The sequence below is a fragment of the Sinocyclocheilus grahami genome, unplaced genomic scaffold (genome assembly GCF_001515645.1).
Source record: "Sinocyclocheilus grahami isolate Dianchi unplaced genomic scaffold, SAMN03320097.WGS_v1.1 scaffold742.1, whole genome shotgun sequence".
Classification (NCBI taxonomy): Eukaryota; Metazoa; Chordata; class Actinopteri; order Cypriniformes; family Cyprinidae; genus Sinocyclocheilus; species Sinocyclocheilus grahami.
In genome coordinates, this window is record NW_015505921.1 from 416938 (window position 1) to 427081 (window position 10144).

Here is a 10144-nt window from a genome sequence, read left to right on the forward strand (position 1 = left end):
TATGTGATGATTACAGGTGTTCAAATAGTTTTTGGGCCACTGTAAGCAAATCAGACGTTCAATGCAAAGTTTTAGGGACTTTTCTTTCAAATGAAAGCTATTTATTTTGCCATATGTACTATGAACTGTAATACACAGACGTATTTGTAAGAAATTTATATTGGATATCCCCTTCAGCATGCTGCTTTCTGTTTCATGACCGAAAGTTTGAGGGGGGAGGGGATGGGGTAACATCACATGCTTACGCCTGACTTTCTGTCATCACTTCCCTATTTACACAAACAGTGTGGTAGTCAACGTACTCTTTTCAAATATCACAGACAAAGGGAAGTTGACGTACCCATTCAGTACCCCTCAGCTAGGACAGAAATAATCACACCACACACGTACTGTCTGTTTTTTTTTGAATACTCGCTTGGAAAAATTCTTTCATTCTTTACTTCTATTGTCTTTTACTGTACAATAAGCAGCATATTGTAAATTACTTTATGTTGTATGACTCATTAGAAAGAACTATTCATGATATGTGTACAGAGAACCTCAAAATTACCCCAAATTATCATTTGTTCTTCAACTTCATTCTTTTCTGATATATATAGTTGAAATGTCATGTGATTTGAAAAACCCATTTTATTAAATATCACCTTGATAGTGAAAAATCTGATATATGTAAGCAGGCAGTGTTACAAGAGTATATGAAGTATTTGAAGATATTATCTACTGACTGTTAATTGGTTAACTGTGAGTTACCTTACCATATAAGGTGAAAACAAATTGAAGGTTTAACTTCACATATGTAATTTATTGTACAACACTAGAAAATACATTAGTAAATGTTAAAATAGCACTAGAACTATCATTCCATCAGCTGCATGTACTCATTTCAAACATGAACTGTGGTCATGTAGCAAATGCATTTACAGTACACTTACCACAACAATTCCCTTGGACCAACTCGAGGGCCTTTCTCAGGAACTCTATGATGATAAATCATAGTTCACTCATCAGCTGAACCCATAACCTTTTAGGTACCTTCCCAGATGTTTAACCCCTAGCTACACCAACATTTTTAGAGATAAATGCTGAAAATGATTAAATACTATCTCTGATTCATTTAAAGTTAAAGCCTCCGAGGCTGAGACAGCTATCACGTTTTACACAACAGAATGTACATTCATAAAGTAAAGAGGATCACTAGTACCACCAAACTGCTAAATTAATTGTTTCCAAACAGGTTTCCCAGACACTCCCCCTTCTGCTACTAACAGTTAGTCCGGCCCCAAACTCACTTTTCTGATTGGTCAGCACTCCCTTAATTGTTTTTTTTCTAAGGTATGCCGAGAAGACAAAGGTTTTTTTGGGGGGAGGGGGGGGACACACCTGTTTTCTGACTTCTGTTCAAACTCAAAGCAGATTTAAAGACAACCCAATCTCATGAGAAAACGCCATTTCATAACTATTTCATAAATTTGTGGCAAATGTGTATGAATCTGTATGATTTAAGTCATACAAAAACATAATATATATAGGGGAAAAAGTAAGCATATAAGTTCACCCCAAATTAACATTTGGTTTACAATCCTAATACACATTTGCAGGGCCGTAGCTGGGTTTTGCGGGGCCCCGTTGCAGGTTGTACCCGTGGGCCCTTTTTAAAATTGTTTAATTTGTATGTTTGTTCTATTTATTTATTTGTGCTATTTACATAATAAAAAAAAGTCTGTAGGTGTCCAGGTAAAGAAACCGAACAATCAAATGTAAAATAGCATTGCATTGTCTTCACTGTATAAATGAAATATAGATGAATTGTTGTTAAAATTACAAAGCAATTCAGTTAAGAGCAGTGGGTGATTTTCTCTCTTTCATTTTCTTGGATTAACTTTAAGGACACCAACAGCAGCTAGTAAACTAGGCACGGTCACTTTAAAGGGGTCATATGACATTGCTAAAAAGAACATTATTTTGTGTATTTGGTGTAATGAAATGTGTTTATGTGCTTTAAGGTTCAAAAACACATTATTTTCCACATACTGTACATTATTGTTTCTCCTCTATGCCCCGCCTTTCTGAAACGCATCGATTTTTACAAAGCTCATCGGTCTGAAAAGAGATGTGTGCTCTGATTGGCCAGCTATCCAGTGCGTTGTGATTGGCCGAATACCTCAATCGTGTGACGGAAATGTTACGCCCCTCACCATACTGTGATTCTCTGTCCCGGTGCGACGAGACAAAACCAATAATACCCATTACAAACGAGGCATTTGTAGCATCCAGTGGGGACATAATTACGGATTATAATGACTCATACTGTCTTTTTACACGTTGCATTGCATCGCGCTGCGTAAACATAAAACCATGTGTGCATTTGTGAACGGAGAAACGACAAACAACAAGCGCTACTCTACACTGCTCAAAACACGCGTTTGAATCATCAGTGGCAAATTTTTTAAATATGAAAACTTACTTACAGGCTGTGAGTCAGCATTATTTGTCAGAACACCGGCATTGTAGGCTACACTCCCAGAATTTGTCCTCCATAAAATGCGCTGCACACATCTGAATATTTAGTTTGAACTGTTCTGGAACAGTGTTGTAAATTCAACTTAAACCACTGATTTCTTGTTGTGTCCTCTATAGGAAGATCAAAAAAAGTAGTTTAGGTTTCACAACAAAGCACCGTCTCCACGACATGGTGGCAGCGGCAGCAACAATACTACAGCGATAATCAAAGTTACGCCTTCTTTCTTTGCGTAAACATTTGGGCGGTGTTATGCAAATCTTCCAACACAGTGATGTAGACATGTGGGGGCGTGTTTAAACGAGGCGTTTTAGGAGTGCGTGGACGAGTCTTAACTTTTATAAAGAATATCTCTTTGGGTTTGAGACTTTAGTCTTTGCAACTTTAGGGATCTTATCTGTTACTCCCAGAATTTGTCCTCCATAAAATGCGCTGCACACATCTGAATATTTAGTTTGAACTGTTCTGGAACAGTGTTGTAAATTCAACTTAAACCACTGATTTCTTGTTGTGTCCTCTATAGGAAGATCAAAAAAAGTAGTTTAGGTTTCACAACAAAGCACCGTCTCCACGACATGGTGGCAGCGGCAGCAACAATACTACAGCGATAATCAAAGTTACGCCTTCTTTCTTTGCGTAAACATTTGGGCGGTGTTATGCAAATCTTCCAACACAGTGATGTAGACATGTGGGGGCGTGTTTAAACGAGGCGTTTTAGGAGTGCGTGGACGAGTCTTAACTTTTATAAAGAATATCTCTTTGGGTTTGAGACTTTAGTCTTTGCAACTTTAGGGATCTTATCTGTTCACGAACAGCTTGTAACACTCCAAAGAGAAAGGAAAACTTGAAATTGCATCATATGACCCATTTAAGAGATATGCATCCAAGATACACATCCGATTTCTCTCTAAACTGTTTATGTTCACTTTAGACACATAACCGACAGTTTTTTTTCGAGGATACTCTCCTATACGGGTATTTCGACATAATTTTGTATGTATTTGTCGGTTCAAGAGCAAGAAGAGGCAAATTTAAATTTGTGGTTTAAGGACTGTAAGATGACTGTGTGTGCTGTGCGCCGCGGTGCTAAATTGGGCATTTTCACTTTTTTTCTTTTTGTGTTTACATGTTTAAACTGGCCATTTGTATTTGTTTGTTCAGGCACAGGAGTACGCGAGGGAGAGCTCGGTTCGCTGTTCGCGCGTACTGAGACGCAGTTCTGTCTGCACACCGAACACGGCGTGCGAGTATTACTGAGTTGATTTTTTCTGTGTCTTCTGATTGAATGCTTTAAACTCTTTTGAATGTTTAAATTGGCAAGGCTTAAAAATATGTGCAAATGATAGTTAAGTGCTTTCATGACAACGCACAGCAGTGGCCCATCTGCTGTCCTGAGCATCTTTTTAGGCTGGCCTCAGCCAGTCGGTTGAGATCGCCGTGGGCCCCCCCTCAGCCGTGGGCCCCTATAATTGTCATCCCCTTTCACCCCACTATCGACGGCCCTGCACATTTAGGCATTTGCAGATTGTATGACAATTCATTTGAATTTGCCACCAATATTTATTACAAATTGCCATGAGTGTGTGTTGTTCAAAATGCTTATAGTAGCAGTAAATCTGGTGCTACTTGAGCATTTGCTAGATACATTTTACTGGTGAAGTGCGTATCATGCGTCATAATACATGCTTAGGCTGACACAGTTTGTGTGGCTGAGACGTCAAAGCAGAGGTAAACTGTGTTTAAGCGCACACGCAAGCCACATCCTTTCATGATTTCATTCTGCTTGATCTATTGATATCAAAACAGCATATGGAGGTCGCAAAATTATGAAAGGACAGCACATTTAAACATTGTCAGACCTTGCAAACAAGCATGTAAGCGAAATCGTTTGCACCACAAACACTTCTTTCAGGCGTCTCATTCAGATGCAAATCTTGGGCATACAGAATGCACCTACTCTGGGAAAACCCCAAAATGGCAAAGTCACTTCAAAGGGAGGAAATCAATAAGGTACACTTATTGACAGTGTTGGGGAGTAACTAGTTACATGTAACGGAATTACGTAATTTAATTACAAAATAAATGTAATTGTAATCAGTTACAGCTACTGAGAAAAAATATGTAATTAAATTACAGTTACTTATGAAAATGTTAAGGATTACAAACGGGGTTACATCTGCTTTTTTCACACACACTCCCACATACAGATTTTATTGATTTCTTTCATAAATTGCAGTGACTACTCTAAAATACGAAACAACAATGTTTCAGGAGTTTAGAACAAGCTTATTCGATAACTTTTTTATTTCCTATATGGGTTTATATATAGCTATGCTTCATTTTTTAAAGATTAACTGTTTTTTTTCCAAGGCATTGTTAGATTCCAGTGTTTACTGTCATAGCTATGTAAAGATTTGATTTCAAAAACGGTATCATAGCTAATAAAATATTTCTTGTTATGATTTTAAATATGAATTTAACCTCAGCATGATCTCAAAGTAAGTCTGATTTTGTGGTGGCTGTGCTTCAAAGGGGACATTGATCTTCCACAAGTTGGTATGATTCTTTAGGGTCTTCATGAATGGTCTGCAACAAACTTTGGTTAAAATTCCTCAGTGGTCGTGTAAAACAACACCGTTTTTACCTTGCTCTGTTCACAGCGACTCATTTTGATGCATGCCCCTTTAAATGCTAATGAGCTCTGCTCACCGCCCCTTTCTTCTGTGAAAGAGCAAAGGCGATTTGCAAATAATCATAAAAAATATGAAGTGTCAGACTTACTTCTGGAGGTGCAGCTGGATCACGAACAATGGGTACTGATCTATCCTTGAGTTTTAACTTTTTAACAAAACCTGCCTTGAACTGTCCCTTGAACTGTCCCTTGCAGTCTGGAGTAAAATTATTTGCGCAGATATAAACAAATTTAGGTGTATTCAGTGGCGCATAACCATTAAAAACAGCACTAATGCACTGCGTCCTTAGTGGCTCTGATGTCGGGAGAAAATTAAGATTCTTATGTTCTTCTACATCACAAAACTACAAAACACCTGCATTGCTTACAAGACATTGTCGCTACAGCTGCTGGAACGTGGAGAAAATGATGGACTTTGTACAACTGGCTGAGGGCGAAAATATGCTGATATTGGACAGTACATCAGCGGTTGTGGACGGGGCCTGAACAATATGACATCATAGTGCTCAGAAAATCAAAACGGCTTGATAATTGAGACTATTTAGGATTTTGGGGGATTAAAAGAAGGAGTGAATGGATTTTTATCATTGTAGGGTGGTTGTGTCCACACACTGCTAAGATACATTTATATGCAAACACCATGTAAAAGTGAATTTTGCATCCAGTGTCTACTTTAAAATTTAAATATAATCTTAATTCAAGCGATGAAGGATTTCGAAAGTCAGACAGTAATCCGTTGAATACTACTGTAACGTTAACCCTGCCTGGTTTACATGTTTGAAAATGCTAAACAGTTGAAAACATTAGAAATTTAGAAAAGTAATCAAAAAGTAATCAAATGTAATCAATTACATTACTTTAATAAAGTAATTGAAAAGTTACACTACTTATTACATTTTAAGTATGGTAACTTGTAATCTGTAACCTATTACATTTCCAAAGTAACCTTCCCAACACTGCTTATTGATTGACATCTGTTATAAAAGATACAGGCTGTAAGCTAATGAATTTAAGGCCTCTGGTTTGTTGTCTCATGCCAAAGTGGATCAGTGGGATCAGTTTCTTGAGGGTTTGAGTGGCAAAGGTAAGGGATGGAGTGGCCTCTAGCGGAGCTCATGGGCACTCCTGCTGGTGATCTTGATAGAGCCCCCCCCCCCCCCCCCCCCCCCCCTCCACCCGCGCCCAGCCACCCCCCCGCCACACAAGATGCGAGGTGGAGTGAAGGCGGAATAGGGGGAGGGATGGAGGTCCGGGTCCATGAGGAAGTGGAGGAACAGGGGACTGAGGCAGAGCCGATGGAGCAGGGTGCCAGAGGGGAACCGGCGGAGGAGGGAGACAGCGTGGAGCGGAAGACCACCAGGGCGGAGTCCAGATCGCAGCCATGATGGAGGCCCACGGTGGAGTCAATGAAGGGAGGAGCCATGGTGGAAGAAGGGCTGTCGCCACTAGGAACCCGACTGACAGAGATGGAGCCGGTGGAAGAGGAGCCCAGGGCAGAGACGGAGCGCTGCAGAGCCAAGGCGACACTGAGGATCCGGAGAGCCATGGCGGAGCTGACGGCTCAGGCAACTGAGGCGCAGGCGAGGATCCGGAAGACCATGGTGAAGCCGGATCGACAGAGGACCAAGGTGGAGCCGAGGGGAGGGAGGAATCCAACGGAGCCAGAGGGATGAAGGGACGAGGCGAAGCCGGAGGAATGTAGTCCCGAAGCATAGGCAGGTGGGCGACCGACCAAGGCAGAGCCGGAGGGATGAGGGAGCCCGGTGGAGCTGGTGGGCTGATGGGCCACGGTGGAGACGAGGGAGCCAGGAGCCAAGGTGGAGCCAATGGGTCGAAGGGCCAAAGTGGAGTCCAAACTTGGTCTGACTTGTTCAACCCACTGTAATCCTATTATAAAGAGAGGCCTAAATTAGTTCCACTATGCTTTTAGACACTGCACTGCCATCTATCAACATTTGTAAATTCTATGGGTCTGGCTTCCGGTCTAATCCGCATCCAGCTATTTTAAGCTGTACAAAACAGTTCCTTTTGCTGCTTGATATTGAAAATTGGTGTCTCTTACCATATTATTTTTATGTATTATCTTAATTGTGAACACACTGGTGTGTAGTGCAAACAGATTTACCGTTTACTGCACGTTGTTATTCTTCTCGTTATTTCCTTATAGCGGTTAATGAACCGGAAGTCTTCCGCGTTGAAGAAAAAGGTGGATAGGGGGCAGACAGTTGCTTTAAACATTGAAACAATAATAAATTAGCTTCAACCAATGCTAAAGTTTAGTTTATAGTTTAATTGTCCCTTTTTTAGATTAAAAACATTAAAGTAGTCTATGATACTAAGTAAAATTAAAATGTCACATGTCTCTGTCTATCAATGTGATAATGCAATCCAGATGACAGTGATTATTTTAGTGGCTTTGCAATGTAAAAATCATAACAAAGTATGTAATTAAATGGTAGCTACCATACACATTTTTATGTCAGGCCAGTCTTAAAATCCAACAATCAGCAAGGCACCGAACCCCCAACTGCTCCCCGGGCGCCGCAGCATAAATGGCTGCCCACTGCTCCGGGTGTGTGTTCACGGTGTGTGTGTGTGCACTTTGGATGGGTAAATGCAGAGCACTAATTCCGAGTATGGGGTCACCATACTTGGCCACATGTCACGTCACTTATATAAGTAATAGGGGTCCATGCTCCATCTCTCTGTACAGATGGAGCATGGACCCCTGTCCTTGGCCTACAAGCTTGAAAGCACAAAAAAGCACACATTGGCCTGATGGAGAATGATGCCTGTCCTTGTTTCCTTCATTCAGATATGAACAGGAATCTGTGTGTCTTGGATGATGAGTGGTGACTGACAGATTTTGTGTTGAGCCTGGTCTGTCATCAGTTTTATCTCCTGTAGAAATCACATGGGAAATGCTGACACTGAGGCACTAACTGACCCTGGGTCAGCCAGACACTGCAGTGACTTTATAATATCTAAGTTGGCAATTACACTTGTCTTGTCTAAGTGATCTGTGGCTGTACTGCAGCCTCAAAATTGTGATCTTTGGGAAGTAAGTTTATTCGGCCCCGCTCTCGGAATCTACGCAGCAGCCCCCCCCCCCCCCCCCCCTTAAGGAGCGGCTTCCAGACGCTCCCAAACGAGAACAAAAATGAGTCCAGGAGAGAGGTGGAGTGAAGGCGGAATAGGGGGAGGGATGGAGGTCCGGGTCCATGAGGAAGTGGAGGAACAGGGGACTGAGGCAGAGCCGATGGAGCAGGGTGCCAGAGGGGAACCGGCGGAGGAGGGAGACAGGGTGGAGCGGAAGACCACCAGGGCGGAGTCCAGATCGCAGCCATGATGGAGGCCCACGGTGGAGTCAATGAAGGGAGGAGCCATGGTGGAAGAAGGGCTGTCGCCACTAGGAACCCGACTGACAGAGATGGAGCCGGTGGAAGAGGAGCCCAGGGCAGAGACGGAGCGCTGCAGAGCCAAGGCGACACTGAGGATCCGGAGAGCCATGGCGGAGCTGACGGCTCAGGCAACTGAGGCGCAGGCGAGGATCCGGAAGACCATGGTGAAGCCGGATCGACAGAGGACCAAGGTGGAGCCGAGGGGAGGGAGGAATCCAACGGAGCCAGAGGGATGAAGGGACGAGGCGAAGCCGGAGGAATGTAGTCCCGAAGCATAGGCAGGTGGGCGACCGACCAAGGCAGAGCCGGAGGGATGAGGGAGCCCGGTGGAGCTGGTGGGCTGATGGGCCACGGTGGAGACGAGGGAGCCAGGAGCCAAGGTGGAGCCAATGGGTCGAAGGGCCAAAGTGGAGTCCAAACTTGGTCTGACTTGTTCAACCCACTGTAATCCTATTATAAAGAGAGGCCTAAATTAGTTCCACTATGCTTTTAGACACTGCACTGCCATCTATCAACATTTGTAAATTCTATGGGTCTGGCTTCCGGTCTAATCCGCATCCAGCTATTTTAAGCTGTACAAAACAGTTCCTTTTGCTGCTTGATATTGAAAATTGGTGTCTCTTACCATATTATTTTTATGTATTATCTTAATTGTGAACACACTGGTGTGTAGTGCAAACAGATTTACCGTTTACTGCACGTTGTTATTCTTCTCGTTATTTCCTTATAGCGGTTAATGAACCGGAAGTCTTCCGCGTTGAAGAAAAAGGTGGATAGGGGGCAGACAGTTGCTTTAAACATTGAAACAATAATAAATTAGCTTCAACCAATGCTAAAGTTTAGTTTATAGTTTAATTGTCCCTTTTTTAGATTAAAAACATTAAAGTAGTCTATGATACTAAGTAAAATTAAAATGTCACATGTCTCTGTCTATCAATGTGATAATGCAATCCAGATGACAGTGATTATTTTAGTGGCTTTGCAATGTAAAAATCATAACAAAGTATGTAATTAAATGGTAGCTACCATACACATTTTTATGTCAGGCCAGTCTTAAAATCCAACAATCAGCAAGGCACCGAACCCCCAACTGCTCCCCGGGCGCCGCAGCATAAATGGCTGCCCACTGCTCCGGGTGTGTGTTCACGGTGTGTGTGTGTGCACTTTGGATGGGTAAATGCAGAGCACTAATTCCGAGTATGGGGTCACCATACTTGGCCACATGTCACGTCACTTATATAAGTAATAGGGGTCCATGCTCCATCTCTCTGTACAGATGGAGCATGGACCCCTGTCCTTGGCCTACAAGCTTGAAAGCACAAAAAAGCACACATTGGCCTGATGGAGAATGATGCCTGTCCTTGTTTCCTTCATTCAGATATGAACAGGAATCTGTGTGTCTTGGATGATGAGTGGTGACTGACAGATTTTGTGTTGAGCCTGGTCTGTCATCAGTTTTATCTCCTGTAGAAATCACATGGGAAATGCTGACACTGAGGCACTAACTGACCCTGGGTCAGCCAGACACTGCAG